The sequence below is a fragment of the Schistocerca nitens genome, chromosome 2 (assembly GCF_023898315.1).
Source record: "Schistocerca nitens isolate TAMUIC-IGC-003100 chromosome 2, iqSchNite1.1, whole genome shotgun sequence".
Classification (NCBI taxonomy): Eukaryota; Metazoa; Arthropoda; class Insecta; order Orthoptera; family Acrididae; genus Schistocerca; species Schistocerca nitens.
Window position 1 is genome coordinate 696315121 of NC_064615.1, and position 18036 is coordinate 696333156.

The 18036-nt window shown below is 41.4% G+C and overlaps 1 protein-coding gene across 1 annotated transcript in view; it reads right to left on the minus strand.

Annotated features, from left to right (window-relative positions):
• LOC126236852 (uncharacterized) overlaps positions 1-18036 on the minus strand; it is a 746554-nt gene that overhangs the window by 12553 nt on the left and 715965 nt on the right. The gene's annotated exons all lie outside the window — the stretch shown is intronic.

An 18036-nucleotide genomic window follows, 5' to 3' on the forward strand; every position in this document is an offset into this window, starting at 1 on the left:
TGAACAGCACTGTAAAGATGGTCGGAGTTATGGTGAGGCATTGGCGTCGGATGTTGCCTTTCAGCAACTCTGGAAATGCCGGTCGATCACGATACACTTGCGACTTCAGGTAACCCCAAAGCCAATAATCGCACGGACTGAGGTCTTGGGACATGGGAGGCCAAGCATGACGAAAGTGGCGGCTGAGTACACGATCATCACCAAACGACGCGCGCAAGAGATCTTTCACGCGTCTAGCAATATGGGGTGGAGCCATCCTGCATAAACATCGTACGTTCCAGCAGGTATTTATCAGCCAGGCTGGGGATGATGCGATTCTGTAACATATCGGCGTACCTCCCACCCGTCACGGTAGCAGTTACAAAACCAGAATCACGCATTTCCTATAAGAAAAAAGGCCCGATAACGGTAGATGTAGTAAATCCAACCCATATCGTGACCTTGTCAACATGCTACGATTGCTGGCGCATCTGATTCTCTCTCTCTCTCATTACAGCTCCTTTTATACACGATTGTCATGCGCAGTCACTGACGTTCTGCTGTCCAGATCCATCTGTCGGACATTTTGTGAACTTTGTTTTTTTGTTCTAAGAAAACCCCATGTCATTCCAAGCATGTGTGTCATTTTTTACCTCTCTATCTACATTATTCCTTGGTTTATTAAGTTTTCAAATTTATACTGACTTTTTGATCACCCGGTATTTCTTACGAGGAATTTTCCATAAGTAATGCAACACATTTTTTTTTCTGAAACCAGGTTAGTTTTAATCGGGATTCGAATACACCATATCATTTCCCAATCTTTTGGCTTAAATTCATATTTTTCAACATAATTTCGGTTCAATGCGACGGCCTTACGCAGTCTTACTGGGAGGCATTAATAACCGCCGAATCATCCACTCACTGTTTCCAGCGAAGTGCATCCTCCATTGGACCAATGAGACGCTCTTTGTGATCTTCTGTTAGGCGGCAAGGAACCCAACACGAGCACACTTTTCAGTACCCCAAACGGTGGACAAGTGTGTCATTACCACCAGCCAAGACCTCCAGTTCTCCAGCGAGGTGTCACGTCGAATGAGAGTGTCCCCGCACTTTCCAACATTGTACACGCCACAGCTATGTGCTGATGTCCAGCAGGCGGGAGATCGGACAGGTTTGGCTGAACTCGTTGTGATTGGGAGAGATACAACTCGCCCAGCAACTCATCGTGCTTTTGTTCACTGCCGAATCTCCCTAGATATTCTGCGAGCGCCTATGAATGTCTGCCATGCTCTGGTTTTCCGCCGAAAGAAATTCAATGACAGCTGCTACATATAGAGTAGTCATCTATCGGAGCTTCATGAAACTATAGAGGCAGAAGCACGAATATTCTACCATGTCCCACAACAAATTCCGCATTTTTGTCAAACTAAACTGGCTGACAAGGAAAAAAAAAAAAACTTGTGTTGCATTAGTTGTTGAATGCCCCTCGTACAATAGTCCATAAGCTCTCTACACCAGATGAAATCAGTGGTTTATCAGTAATTATAGTAATGTAGAAACTTTCGAAGAATTATGTTTCATCAGCGACAAAAAAATAATAAAATAATATAAAATCATTGACTGTTAGCACGATAGTAATATCAATAATTAATTGAGCCGTGTCACTTTATCGATTCCGCTAATTATGTTCGAGACATCATTGACTGTTATCAAAGAGGTGAACTACGGCCTGGAAGTAAATACTGCCAACGACAGAGAGCTTGCCGCTGCGAGACTAGCCGCCCACTGAGTGGACTCTGCCGGTCGGAGTGGCCGAGCGGTTCTAGGCGCTACAGTCTGGAAACGCACGACCGCTACGGTCGCAGGTTCGAATCCTGTCTCGGGCATGGATGTGTGTGATGTCCTTAGGTTACTTAGGTTTAAGTAGTTCTAAGTTGTAGGGGACTGATGACAGCAGAATTGAAGTCCCATAGTGCTTAGAGCCATTTGAAGCTTTTTTTGACTCTGGGACTGGAGGCGAAACGGCCAGTATTGTGACAGGATTCTTCTGTTGGTAGTACTGCTACCATGACATGGGAGGAGACATAGATTACCGGAAGCGCAACGTACCGCATTATGATTGATTGTGAAGGAAACACTTTTAAACACTTCATCTGGAACTTAGCAGCCCGAGATAAATACAACGTTGCTGAACAGTTACACATTGCTGTATCACGTCAATTTTGGTGCTCAAAACATTTAATGAATTTCATTTGATACCTCACGAATTGCACTAACATTTGACCGTGCAGACTGCGTGATAAACTACTAAAAATTGCTTGAAATTGCATGTGCATGAATTCGATCACATTAAACCAGTTATCTTCACAAGCATTAAAACCCTTTCATAATTAAAATTTTATTAAACTGATATATCCAATGTTTAAAAAAATACAAGTTGAAATTTTCTATAAATAAATGAGCTTAAAACAGAGTATGTCTTGTTGAATAAGTACTTTTATTGTTAATGACAATTCTCATACATGCAGACATGCAGTCTGCCTTTAGCCTTAACCTATACAACAAAAAAATGAAGCTGACTTCTTCATATACATGTTCCCTTTTCGACCGGTCAAGTTCTCGGCAGTTCTTGTATCGTCTCCCTCCGATCTTAACATTAATTAGGTGTAGTAGTGAATACGTTCCACAGTGTGCAGCAGCTCGTCTTTCTACCGATTTTAGTTATAAGTAGACTGGGTGCACCGGCAGGTAGGTTACGCTTGTACGGAAACACGTCCCTAATACAATTCAATTTCATTTTTGGTCACGAACACTTGCTACTGGTGTGACATAATACCGAGATTCTTGGTTCAAAACTTCACTCCGCCTTCCGATAATTCGCAAGGTTAACGTATAATTTGCTTACGCAACGCAGTAAAAAAAAATGGCTCTGAGCACAATGGGACTTAACTGCTGTTGTCATCAGTCCCATAGAACTTAGAACTACTTAAACCTAACTAACCTAAGGACATCACACACATCCATGCCCGAGGCAGGATTCGAACCTGGCAACGCAGTCGATCACCAACTCAAGTGTTCATCATTCGTGGTGGGTGCATTCCAGACCAATGCACGGTGACCTAGGCCAGTGGCGCTGCCACCACTGGACAAGAATCCCGTCACAGTACTGGCCACGCCGCCTCCAGTCCAGAGACCACACTCTGCCCCAGTCTGTGAGCGATGGCTAGTCATGCAGCAGCACGCTCTCTGTCTGTGACCGCACTCACCTCCAGAGCTTCACCTCTTACTGACCCCTCCTCGTACTCTGCCCAGCGATTGATTATACATATACATTGTATAGTGCATTCTTTGATAACAGCCGAATACAGGCAAGATCATAACCTACCATAGTCGGCAATGTGATGCGTCTCGTTAATAAAACCTCAGGTACTGATCACTTTTCTCATTTCATAAATCATAAAAACTTAAGTGATCCCCTGTGACACAGAAAAATGGAAAAAGACAGAGAAAAATAATTCCCTAAAGAGACCGATACCAATGAACACCACCCCATTTCATCTCAATATTTTAATGTACTTGCTATGTATTCTAATAATAAAGTTAGCATTACGTTTCAGAGAACCTCTTTATAAAACAAAAATGTTCCAGTACATCTTTCAATTACTTATAAAGTGGTAGAAAATAATTTTATGAACTACCTAATAACGCTAACTTTAAAGTGGTTCCATCGTCACATTGGCCTACAGAACGTCCTATAGAAGCTATTGTATATGTAATTAATATCTGTCTAATTTTGATTTTTTCTTTGAGATTTAATGTTCAAGCATTAACTTGCAGGTAGTATTGCACGCTCGCCACCCATGGTCACAGTTTGTTTTGAATGATGCAGGCTGTCTCATAATACTTAGCACTAGTCCATGGTGCATAGTGCAACTGTGGACTGTTTTTCATTCGAGACAATTATATTAGAGCACTTTTTCTTCATGTTGTCAGTAACTTCTTGTTTATGGGTCGATCCTGTGGCTTGATGTAAAATATTTGTCGAATTTTTCTTTCCTAGAGGACATCTTCTGAATATCACGACTCTGGACACAAGCTTCCCTTTAGTGATACAAAATTATTAACTAGTGCAATACGTATGTCATTTTTGCATGAAATCTGCACATTTTTAGTTCCATTTATAACACCTTAAAGGTATGATCCTGAATTTTGCTTAAAAATGATGACATGTTTAAAAATTTTGATATAACAAGGCTTCTGCTTAGAGATCTTCGCACTTTTTGTGTCTCTTTAGTTCAGACATTCCGCACGAAAGATCACAACTACAGATTTTACAGTAAACGTTTGTAACTCCCTTGTTACAGCTCTTTAGCCAAGACTTAAACTCAGGATGCTCCAACCAAAAAGTTTAAAATGTTTGCATATTTTTTTCTTTACTTAATACTTGCTTTGGTGATCGTAAATTTTTAGGCATAGAAGGTGGTCTGTCATAATTTTCCTCCGGGGTTAATAAAATAACACTCAAATCAATAATTAACAGAAAATTTTGTCACATTTGTTTCGCAATGCGGAATGAGAAACAAACGTATTGTACAATACCTGCACGAGAAGCTGGCCAATTGTACCAAGACGCTGCTTGTTGCATATCGGAAGCAATCGAAATACTTGGAGGCGACTACTTTTTTATGCCATGACAGCCAAAGTCAGCGATCTAACAGTTGTGGCATTCCTGATTGCCTGGTATTACAAAAGCCCTACGGCTTCAACATTCGTTTATGCCAATAGGTGTTTTCAGAGGTCCATTTCCCTTCTCAAGAAGACAAATTAATATTTATCGAAACCATGCTGAAGGACACACGGTAAAGGGTTAGAATTAATCCTGCAACTGGATGGCTGTTGTTTTAAAGTTATTCAAGTTTCTACGTGTACCGTTGGTGAAGTACAGCCACGTTAAAAATTTTATTACAACAGCCTTATTTTCGATAAGACATATTTTAACTGAGTGTGTTTTATATGCGAGTTTGAGGGAAGATTTAAGTTTCCCACCAGACCTGCCCTCTATTTTAAATTATAATGAGGCGAGTGTGGCTATAGTTTTACGTTTTTGTGTGATGTCAGGACCTCTTCCCAAACTGTTGGGAGTGAGATCTTAATGTGTTGTAAAGTGGTTTGGTCACCCATTATTTTAAGTGGTCACCCAGCCACAGTTGATTATTTTTACCTGTTTTGTACTGGTATTTTATTTTTAGTTTTATCTACCTGTTTTGATGTGCTGTGTAAAATCTTGAAATTTGAGCATTTACAATTCTCGCATAGATCGGCTCTGAATTGATCCTTGTTTAACAGATCTTGGCTGCACTCGTCAACATATCTTTTGGGAACGGGCGCTGATAACCTCGCTGTTGTGCGCCCTATAACACTAATCATCATCATCTTATTTTTTTTCATATTCTTTCCAACGAGTAAGTGCCACATTTCAAGATGAGACTCTGTATAACCCCCATTCACGAAACCTTGTTAGTTATACGTCTTATTTTTCTCACAGTAACTGATGAGTGCATGGCGCGTAGTGCCGTATCTTATCTCGAAAACATCTCCCTTCTCGCGTCCCGACATCGCGCAGCAGTTTATCAGCTTTACCTCTATACTTCATATGCTCCGCTGAAGTTGGTCAACTTTAAGTGCGGTTACTGTAATTATACACTAAAGCGCCAAAGAAACTGGTATAGTCATGCGTATTTAAATACAGAGATACGTAAACAGGCAGAATAGGGCGCTGCGTCGGCAACGCCTATGTGTTGTTGTTGTTGTGGTCTTCAGTCCTGAGACTGGTTTGATGCAGCTCTCCATGCTATTCTATCCTGTGCAAGCTTCTTCATCTCCCAGTACCTACTGCAACCTACATCCTTCTGAATCTGCTTAGTGTATTCATCTCTTGGTCTCCCCCTACGATTTTTACCCTCCACGATGCTCTCCAATACTAAATTGGTGATCCCTTGATGCCTCAGAACATGTCCTACCAACCGATCCCTTCTTCTGGTCAAGTTGTGCCACAAACTTCTCTCTCCCCAATCCTATTCAACACCTCCTCATTAGTTATGTGATCTACCCATAAAATCTTCAGTATTCTCCTGTAGCACCACATTTCGAAAGCTTCTATTCCCTTCCTGTCCAAACTACTTATCGTCCCTGTTTCACTTCCATACATGGCTACACTCCATACACATACTTTCAGAAACGACTTCCTGACACATCTATACTCGATGTTAACAAATTTCTCTTCTTCAGAAACGCTTTCCTTGCCATTGCCAGTCTACATTTTATATCCTCTCTACTTCGACCATCATCAGTTATTTTGCTCCCCAAATAGCAAAACTCCTTTACTACTTTAAGTGTCTCATTTCCTAATCTAATACCCTCAACGTCACCCGAATTAATTCGATTACATTCGCCGGCCGGGGTGGCCAAGCGGTTAAAGGCGCTACAGTATGGAACCGCGAGACCGCTACGGTCGCAGGTTCGAATCCTGCCTCGGGCATGGATGTGTGTGATGTCCTTAGGTTAGTTAGGTTTAAGTAGTTCTAAGTTCTAGGGGACTGATGACCTTAGAAGTTAAGTCCCATAGTGCTCAGAGCCATTTTGAACCAATTCGATTACATTCCATTATCCTCGTTTTGCTTTTGTTGATGTTCATCTTATATCCTCCTTTCAAGACACCATCCATTCCGTTCAACTGCTCTTCCAAGACCTTTGCTGTCTCTGACAGAATTACAATGTCATCGGCGAACCTCAAAGTTTTTATTTCTTCTCCATGGATTTTAATACCTACTCCAAATTTTTCTTTTGTTTCCTTTACTGCTTGCTCAATATACAGATTGAATAACATCGGGGAGAGGCTACAACCCTGTCTTACTCCCTTCCCAACTGCTGCTTCCCTTTCATGTCCCTCGACTCTTATAACTGCCATCTGGTTTCTGTACAAATTGTAAATAGCCTTTCGCTCCCTGTATTTTACCCCTGCCACCTTTAGAATTTGAAAGAGAGTATTCCAGTCAACATTGTCAAAAGCTTTCTCTAAGTCTACAAATGCTAGAAACGTAGGTTTGCCTTTCCTTAATCTTTCGTCTAAGATAAGTCGTAAGGTCAGTATTGCCTCACGTGTTCCAGTATTTCTACGAAATCCAAACTGATCTTCCCCGAGGCCGGCTTCTACTAGTTTTTCCATTCGTCTGTAAATAATTCGTGTTAGTATTTTGCAGCTGTGGCTTATTAAACTGATTGTCCGGTAATTTTCACATCTGTCAACGCCTGCTTTCTTTGGGATTGGAATTATTATATTCTTCTTGAAGTCTGAGGGTATTTCACCTGTTTCATACATCTTGCTCACGAGATGGTAGAGTTTTGTCAGGACTGGGTCTCCCAAGGCTGTCAGTAGTTCCAATGGAATGTTGTCTACTCCGGGGGCCTTGTTTCGACTCAGGTGTTTCAGTGCTCTGTCAAACTCTTCACGCAGTATCGTATCTCCCATTTCATCTTCATCTACATCCTCTTCCATTTCCATAATATTGTCCTCAAGTACATCGCCCTTGTATAGTCCCTCTATATACTCCTTCCACCTTTCTGCTTTCCCTTCTTTCCTTAGAACTGGGTTTCCATCTGAGCTCTTGATATTCATACAAGTCGTTCTCTTATCTCCAAAGGTCTCTTTAATTTTCCTGTAGGCAGTATCTATCTTACCCCTAGTGAGATAAGCCTCTACAGCCTTACATTTGTCCCCTAGCCATCCCTGCTTAGCCATTTTGCACCTCCTGTCGATCTCATTTTTGAGACGTTTGTATTCCTTTATGCCTGATTCATTTACTGCATTTTTATATTTTCACCTTTCATCAATTAAATTCAATATTTCTTCTGTTACCCAAGGATTTCTACTAGCCCTCGTCTTTTTATCTATGTGATCCTCTGCTGCCTTCACTACTTCATCCCTCAAAGCTACCCATTCTTCTTCTACTGTATTTCTTTCCCCCATTCCTGTCAATTGTTCCCTTATGCTCTCCCTGAAACTCTGTACAACCTCTGGTTTAGTCAGTTTATCCAGGTCCCATCTCCTTAAATTCCTACCTTTTTGCAGTTTCTTCAGGTTTAATCTACAGTTCATAACCAATAGATTGTGGTCAGAGTCCACATCTGCCCCTGGAAATGTCTTACAATTTAAAACCTGGTTCCTAAATCTGTGTCTTACCATTATATAATCTATCTGATACCTTTTAGTATCTCCAGGGTTCTTCCATGTATACAACCTTCTATCATGATTCTTAAACCAAGTGTTAGCTATGATTAAGTTGTGCTCTGTGCAAAATTCTACCAGGCGGCTTCCTCTTTCATTTCTTAGCCCCAATCCATATTCACCTACTACGTTACCTTCTCTCCCTTTTCCTACACTCGAATTCCAGTCACCCATGACTATTAAATTTTCGTCTCCCTTCACTATCTGAATAATTTCTTTTATTTCATCATACATTTCTTCAATTTATTCGTCATCTGCAGAGCTAGTTGGCATATAAACTTGTACTACTGTAGTAGGTGTGGGCTTCGTATCTATCTTGGCCACAATAATGCGTTCACTATGCTGTTTGTAGAAGCTTACCCGCATTCCTATTTTCCTATTCATTATTAAACCTACTCCTGCATTACCCCTATTTGACTTTGTGTTGATAAACCTGTAGTCACCTGAACAGAAGTCTTGTTCCTCCTGCCACCGAACTTCACTAATTCCCACTATATCTAACTTTAACCTATCCATTTCCCTTTTTAAATTTTCTAACCTACCTGCCCGATTAAGGGATCTGACATTCCACGCTCCGATCCGTAGAACACCAGTTTTCTTTCTCCTGATAACGAAATCCTCTTGATTAGTCCCCGCCCGGAGATCCGAATGGGGGACTATTTTACCTCCGGAATATTTACCCAAGAGGACGCCATCATCATTTAATCATACAGTAAAGCTGCATGCCCTCGGGAAAAATTACGGCCGTAGTTTCCCCTTGCTTTCAGCCGTTCGCAGTACCAGCACAGCAAGGCCGTTTTGGTTATTGTTACAAGGCCAGATCAGTCAATCATCCAGACTGTTGCCCTTGCAACTACTGAAATGGCTGCTGCCCCTCTTCAGGAACCACACGTTTGTCTGGCCTCTCAACAGATACCCCTCCGTTGTGGTTGTACCTACGGTACGGCTATCTGTAACGCTGAGGCACGCAAGCCTCCCCACCAACGGCAAGGTCCATGGTTCATCAAATGTATGGCGCAGTTGTTATATTGGTTACTGCTGCTGCAATGGCAAGTTATCAAGAGTTAAGTGAGTTTTAACGTGGTGTTATAGTCGGCGCGCGTGGAATGGGATACAGCATCTACGAGGTAGGGATGAAGTGGGTCACGACTGTACCGTGAATATCATGAATCCGGTAAAACATCAAATCTCCGACACTGCTGGGGCCGGAAAACGATCTTGCAAGAACGGGACCAACGACGACTGAAGAGAATCGATCGACGTAACATATGTGCAACTCTTCCACAAATTGCCGCAGATTTCAATGTTGGGCCATCAACAAGTGTCAGCGTGCGAATCTTTCAACGAACCTTGATGACTGCACGACACAAAGCTTTACGCCTCGCCTGGGTCTTCCAGCACCGACATTGGACTGGAAACACGTTAGCTGCTCGGACGAGTTTCGTTTCAAATTGTATCTAGCGGATGGACGTGTACGGATATGGAGACAAGCTCACGACTCCATGGACTCTGCATGTCAGCAGAGGACTGTTGAAGCTGGTGGAGGCTCTGTAATGGTGTGGAGCGTGTGCAGTTGGAGTGACTCCTGATACGTCTAGATACGACTCTGACTGGTGACACGTACGTAAGCATCCTGTATGATCACTTGCATCCATTCATATCCATTATGCATTCCGACGGACTTCGGTAGTTCCAGCAGGACGATGCGACCTCCCACACGCCCAGAATTGCTACAGAGTGGCTCCAGGAACAATCGTCTGAGTTTGAAAACTCCCGCTGGCCATCAAACTCCACAGACATGAACATTACTGAGCATATTTGGGACGCCTAGCAACATGCTGTTCAGAAGACATCTTCATCCTCTCGTACTCTTACGGATCTATGGACAACCCAGCAGGGTTCATTTTGAGACCTGAGTTTCTCCTGGCGTATACAACTTTCAAATAACTTCCGGGAATTCAGCCACGTAACACTTTCAGCGACCGCAGATATTTCGGCGGGAGAACACCCCGTCATTTTAAGGCAAACTGCAATAGACAGGTGACGTACATGCAGATTTAAAGCCTCGGTTCTCGGGCTGATGCAGGAAAGATAAAACACACACACTGAACTCTAGTGCCACCAAAGATGACCAAAGACAGAGGTGTCGATAGACTACGAACTCGCAGGTGAGGTAGGATTGACTCTGTCCCTCTGTTTTTTGACAAGGGAGAAAGCCGGATTCCAAACAGAGTTGAAACATAAACCTCCATCCCTGTTAACGAGGTTGCTCGCTTATTTGATCTCAACTGCCTCCTTAATGATACTGTCCCAATAGCTGGACGTGCATGTCAATATCTAGGTGTAATATATAACATGTGGTGACCAGTATCCAAGCAATGTTCGGCAATAGCAGATCTACTTGGCTGCTGTAATTGTGTGCGCCGTTTACGCTCAGTATGTCGGTCCTCCACGGTCCTGATAGTTGGACCAAAATATGCCATGCCGCAGCTACAAGGAATGCGATATACACCCGCCTCACGAAAACCAAGATCATCCTTAACACAACTCAAAAGCACTTTAATTTTAGATGGAGGTCGGAAAACACATTTCACATGGTATTTCCGTAAAATACGACCGATCGTGTTGGAAGTGTTTCCTACGTAGGGCAAAAAGGCAGTAGAGAGGCGAAGAGAAAAGTGAAAACATGGCTACGTCGAGATAAAAGGAAGCGGATAGACGAGTAAGCAAAGTTAGCAGAAGAGGCAGCAAGACAAGGAAATTCAAAAGAGCTCTATAACATAACCAAAAGGTTGTCAATTAAGAACTTCAGACGTGAAGGACCAGATAAGAGCAAGGATGTGTTGATGCTTACAACCCAGCAGGCACAGCTACAGAGAAGGGAGGAGCACTTCAAGGAACTGTAAAATTGTGAAGACAGCCAAGGAGAACAGGTAAGAGATGTTCCAGAGTAAGTCGAAGAAGATTAAGATATAAATCTGCAGTGCCCCACAATGGACGAAATTAGGATTGCTTTGAAAACCCTAAAGATTGCAAAGGTTCCAGGCCTAGACAACATAGCACGAGCTCTTAAAAGCCGATATTGAATGTACTGCTGAAATGCTCCATCCCTTGCTGAAGTACATTTGACTTGAAGAGAAAGCTCCAAAGGAGCAGAAAAATGGTTTGGTGGTAAAGCTACCAAAAAAGGGAAATTTGTCAGACTGTAACCACTGGCGTGGTGTTACATTGCTGTCAGTGTCCAGTAAGGCCATCGCCAGAATTATTTTAAACCGAATTGAAAAGTCTCTTGATAGGTGACTGCGTAAAGAACAGGCCTATTTTAGGGCACAAGTGATGTTCTTATTAACACTCTTAGGATCATTTTAGAGCGAAGCAAAGAGTTCCAAGCAACCACGTACCTGGCACTCATTGATTTTCAAAAGGCCTTCGATTCCGTGAAACACAAACTGTTCTGGCAGGTGTTGCGGAAGTATGGTGTACAACATAAGACCTTAAACATAATTAAAGGCCTATGTGGTGGCTACAAATGTTGCATACTCCACAAGTGAAATATGACGGAATCCATAAAAGTAACAGCTGGAGTCCGGCAGAGTTGCATTTTATCACAAACACTTTTTCTACTTATTCTAGGCTCAGTTATGAGAACAGTCACAGCAGGCAGGAGTCGAGAATTCCAGTGGGGCTCCATGAACGTCTGGAGGATTTGGATTTTGCAGATTATATGGTTTTATTAGCTCAAAGGCTGACTGATATGCAAGCTGAATTAAACTTGCTGAAAGAAGAAGCAGAAACAGCTGGCCTCAAGATAAATATAGGCAAAACACAGAAAATTAGAGTAAATTCAGGCAACATGGAGGTGCCACTGTTAACAGGGGAGCAGCGGGTGGAGACTGTCGACTCTTTCCTGTATCTGGGCATTATAGTGACGGAAGATGGTGGGGCTGGAGATGAAGTGAAAAACCGCATTAAAAAGGCAAATGCTGCCTTCATACAATTGTATCAAATATGGAGAAATAGACATATCAGGTACAAAACAAAAATTCATATTTTTGATACAAATGTAAAGGCTGTCCTTCTGTACGCCAGTGGAAGCTGGAAAATGGATGAAAAGATAACATCCAAGTTATAAACCTTTATAAATAGATGTCTCCGACCCATCATGAATATCTGGTGGCCAGGAAAAGTGTGTAATGAGGAGAATAACAAACCAGATACCTATAGAAGACCAGAGAGAGAAAAAGTGGGGGTGGTTGGGACACACATTGAGAAAACCAGATGGATCCATTGAGGGAAAAACACTGGCAGGGAATCTCGAGGGAACAAGGAACTTATGGGCACATGGAAGAGGACATTGGAAAGAGAAGCAAAAATAGTTGGCAAGATCTGGGCAGAACTGAGGCAAATGGCCAAAGACGGATGGCGAGTTCTCCTGGGTGCCTTATGCCCCCATAGGGGCCAAAGGAGTTAAGTCAAGTCATGACTTTGGTACCAACACAAATTCAAGAAGGAAGTCAACACAAGTGAATCAATTACGTGCACTACACGATGCACTGACAGCTAAGTAGATCTGGCAGAAAGTGGAGCAAGCTCTCGATAACGGTTGTTTAAACAGACCAGTTGCACTACTGAGGGTTTTTACCACGACCGTGGAACTGTCAAAAAGCAATAAAGATTATATGAGCATATCATGTAAACCACTCATAAATTAAGACACGTTAAATCTTACTTCAAAGATGAGTGGTTCAGACCAGTAATGTTGGCAGGTTCCCCTTAATCATACAAACAATGATAATGAGAACCGAAAGCCCAGGAATAAAATTCATTACAGGCCCTATAAAAAGAAAGCTTTTATCAGAAGTAACAGACTCGGGGAGATCACAATTTTAACAGGAAAAATTCATTTTCAAGGGCAACAGTCACCCAAGCAGAATACAGCAAAGAGGAATAAGGGGTCATGGTTTTATCAGTTACAACTAATATGGTCACATCGCAAGACAATGCTGAGTACTGGAGAAAAAACAAAACAAGTAAATCTAAAAAGATAAAACTTCCATCGTAGGTTTTATAATTCTTCTCATTCAATGAACCCGGTCGTATGTACGTGGAGATTCCTGAGTGTACAAAACAAATTGTGGGTGGATGTGTGATGTACGAAGCCTACTGATATCTATCACAACTGTTGCTAGTAAGACAACGCTTCTTGTAGAAAGTATGAGAAGTGTCAGTTTGACACTGAATGGTGACTAAAACAGAATTCAGATAAGAGATGAATCATATGTACCAAAACTTATTGGTAATCTTTAGACAGTTAGTGCAATGATCATAAACAGATGCCAAGTAAATTTTAAGTATGATGCGTGCGACATACAAAAAATGGAGGGAACGCCTGTCTGTCTTCGGCGGCACTGACAAATAATTTGTATTTTGCTAAATAAACGCAAAGTGAATGCAGATTTTACGAGTTCATTGCAAACCTCCGCGGCGTAGAAACTCTTTAAGAAGTAACCACTAAATTTTTGTGCACGAACTTAAATGGATAACGCGAAAATTATGGCCTTAGGGGTACATCTTAAGGAGGAAAATTCCCACTACTAACGCTATCTGACGGGAGTAGAGTGTTGGATATTATTTTGACCCGATGACTAGTATCTTCCTAGACACAGAGTAAAAGTCTACAATTTAATGTAAGTGATGGGACCGAACAGAGACAATGATTTAATTTAATATTTTCGTTTATCCATAAGCACATTTACGGGAACAACAAATAAAATGTACAGTCAAAAAACCAGTGACAATTATATCTGTCCAAATTTGTATGATGATTAAATAGAAAATAGTGTCACTCCTCTCTTAGTTAAATTATTTCTTCCCCTCTTAAGAATTTACTGTCCCACAAACTCCAACGATAACTGACAACTATTTAATCCTGGTATTCTCGATCAGAACAGTGACCGGAAGTTGGTGACTAATATCCAGAAGTCCACACATTCATTACCACTACGAAAGGAGATGAGGCAGGCGATCCTCCTGGATACCACAAGTGTGAAATCAACTTGACCTGCTCAGCATGTGCTGCGATTTATGCTCATCGGACCTTGCTGCACCGATCAGTGTGCTGCATATGAGCTGGCTCTTCACAAACACACAGTCGTTAGCAACCTTTCGGGACTCCAAGATTACGCAGTCTCTACCACACTGCCACGCGAAATCGATCAGAACACCATTGCATCCTTGCCCAAATTTGATGCGCACACTTTTAATTTCATACCCGGATCTGCTTTCCTTGCGGCTCTGACTTATGCCCCACCTATTCTGTGCCGCTAAAAGGCGCCAGTGGCCAGTCACAGAAATACGAATCACTGCGTTCCAATCACGAGGGTTCCCTCCAACAGAGAATTCTGCCAAAATCGTGAGTCTTTTTCAATCTCCACTGACAACAAACACAAAACTCTCCCCTGGTACCAAAAAGCATTCACTTCGGAGCTGCGATCTGACGTCCCATATCTTTACGCCAACCGCACAATCCTCAGCCAACGTCCATAAGGTCGAAACTGGATTCGAAAAATTCATAGAGGACCGCTAAAAGGTTAGAGTTTGTTTCCTGTGGCCCTCGCTTTCTACAGATGATACTTGTACGACTAGTATTAGTGATGTTGTTAAACGACAATCAGACAATAATGATGGAAGGCTACATTTGAATGATCCTCATACTATTGAAGAAGATTTATCATCTGCTCGTGGTGGTCCGTGGAAAAAAAGCGATTGGTGAACTATATGACTTCTTAATGAAAAACAGAAGTTGGCCGTTGACAGATCTCCCACAAGAGAACAAATTACTACCCTGTAATTAGAAATTTAAGAAGAATACAAATGAGAAGAGAGAAACAACTTGGTATAACCAAACATTAGTGGTTAAGTGAAGTGTTCAAAGAAAAGTTGCTGATTCTGATGAAGTCTACACTAGGTACACTTCGGCTGAATAACTGTCTGCTTCACCCGAAGAATACAGCCTAGACATGGAGCAGATGGATGCAGTAAGTGCATTTCTGGAGGACACTTATATCGAAATCTATGTGTCACATCCAGCGATGTGCTCAGAAAGCACACAGATGCGTTTGCTACGTAAGTGTCTATATGGTTTGAAGCAGGACAGTGAAATCTGAAGTTGAGCTATATGCTGTTTGAAATAGGGCTCAAAAAGTAAAGAATGGAACTCTATGTGTACTACTTTGTTGAGAAATTTATAATATTATTCCTTACAGTGTGTGTACGTGATAAATTAATTTTTGCTGGTTATCAACGAAACAAACTAGAAACGTCTTCATGAAAGATTTTGGTGAATGAAACCAATGAATTGGCACGAACTAGGACTTGACTAGAAATCGTTAAACATGTGTGATTAAGTAGACCAAAAGAGATAAATAAGTGAAGTACCATTTTGGAATTTCAAACTGCACACCTGTTCGAACTTCCATTGAAGTAAGCACAAAATCTGATAAAAATTATACTGAAACAAGAGACAACACACACTACAAACAAGAGACAGAGTGTCTGCTATATCGTACACAAGTGACAACACTACATATTTCATACGCTGTAAACAATTTAAGTCAATGCTGCAACGATCCACACAACCAACAATGGTTCGCCGTGAAACGAGTTCCAGGTATCTTCAGGGAGCCAACGATCTGCAACTATGTTTCACTACAGAGGACTCGACAGCAGGCCCGGATCTAGGGGAAGGGAATGGGCGGAAACCGGGTTATCTGCCCCGGGTAGCAATTTCAATTTCAGGGGGCACCAAATTCGTATTCTTGAGAAAAAAAAGACTTGTTTCACAAAGCGCCTAGCATCCAGCGCACGTTGGTCTATTGATTATTCATATGATTTTGAAACGCGCCCGTGATGGTTTTTGAACATTTTTGAACACATTCTAACTTTATTTCTGAACTAATCGTAAGTTGATTTTTGATGCCTCCTTAGTGTACGTTAAGTCTCTTCTAGGGGAATCCTGTCGCATCTAGAGATGAAAAGCTTTGCCAGTCTCTCGTGGTTTATGAGGTTGATTGGGTGCGCGAATGATCAGAGTAATTACAGTTATTAGCGAAATGCATAGATTCAGACTACCACAATGGAAATAAACGGTTAACTGGAATAACAGGTAAGAAAGATTACGTATTAATCTTATCGACGTATCCAAGAAAATGAAATTTGACAGAAAATTTTTTCCAGATCGCTACATTACTAAGGGCCAGTTGTACAGTAAACGGTTAGCAACCACTTAAGTTCTACTCGTATACTCGAAATATTTCAAAAAACCCGTTGTATGAACACGTAATAACGCGGAAACGGAGAATAAATGCGGCTTTAGCTAAATTGGTGTTATGGTAGGGATCACGAAGTTAACTGGAGAATAAGTTTTGACAATGGCAGGAATAGCTACAGAATTAGTGATGACAAGATTGTTCGTTAGTAGAGGAATGAGAAGAAATGAGGACATCATACAAATTATAACGAAGAATATGCCGATTTCAAATTTATACAAAAATTTTGTATTGCTACTTTTCGATCTCATGCTTGAGAAACTGGAGCGTTTGAATGAGATGTGAAACTATTTCCTAACATCAAACTTTTTATTTGCAGTAGGTCTAATTGACATTTGATATTGGTACTTCGTGAATTATAGTCTGTCGTGTTATTTATGCAAATGAGATGAGTAAATTGATCGAAGTAGTCTCGCTTATTTCGCTTTTATCTAGCAGACAAAATAGACGTAATCAAACCGAGAAACCACATCAGTCTTTGGTATATTTGCATTAACAGTTTTTTCAGTATTAGACAACGGCAGTTTGGTTTTTCATGCAGCAAAACGTTTGACGAACTTTTATGAGGTAATAGATTCTTTCCCAGAAAAGAAAGCATGCCTTGTAAAGCTGTAGCAAAATTATATGAAAAAAATGTTGGAACCGGAGGATTGAAGAATTGTGTACTATCTAACTTGTCTCTCGTCTTTACTGGTTTTATGTTTCTTATATTTAATTTTATGTCACACCAATTAGAAACGTATTAGCTACTAGGTAATAAAGAGTGATAATTTTCTGGAGAGTTAGTTCTCCCCGTTACAAATAGTCCCAGCCAGTATTAACTATAAGTTTTTCCAAGGCGGGTGGGCTGTCAGACCGGCCGCCTCGAAGCAGGAGAGGCGCTACAGGACATTTTCATATCCTCTGCCTGAATATAGGTTTCATGGCTTCCATTGCAAAATAAACATCTTTGTGTTCCAGACAGCGAAACAAATTGTCGTGCGATAGAAGAATGATGTGTGAAGAGGCGTGGCACTGCACTTTGGCACACTTAACACCAAATAAAATGTCTTACAGTTCCTCTAACATATATCTTTTATATAGCAAATTTCTCTCAGAAAGATGTGTACTACAAAATGAACATATTTTTGGAAAACGAGCTTTTAAGAAATTTTAACGTCCTATCTCGACCGCTCGGCCGCTCAAGGACGGGAAAGAGGGGGGGGGGGCGCTACTATCAAGTTTTTCCCCCTGGTTCGGAAATATCATAGATCCGGCGCTGCTCGACAGGAGTAACTGGATACTGCGATGCGGCCTGGGAGATTCGTGTTTCACTTTCAGAAAGGTGGTATTGCATGGAATTCGTACAAACAGCGAATGTTCTCAGTGAAAAATAATGTAACCAGGAAAGAAATCGCGTGATGTGTTGGCAGATTGCTTGACTACAGGAACAATATGCGAAAA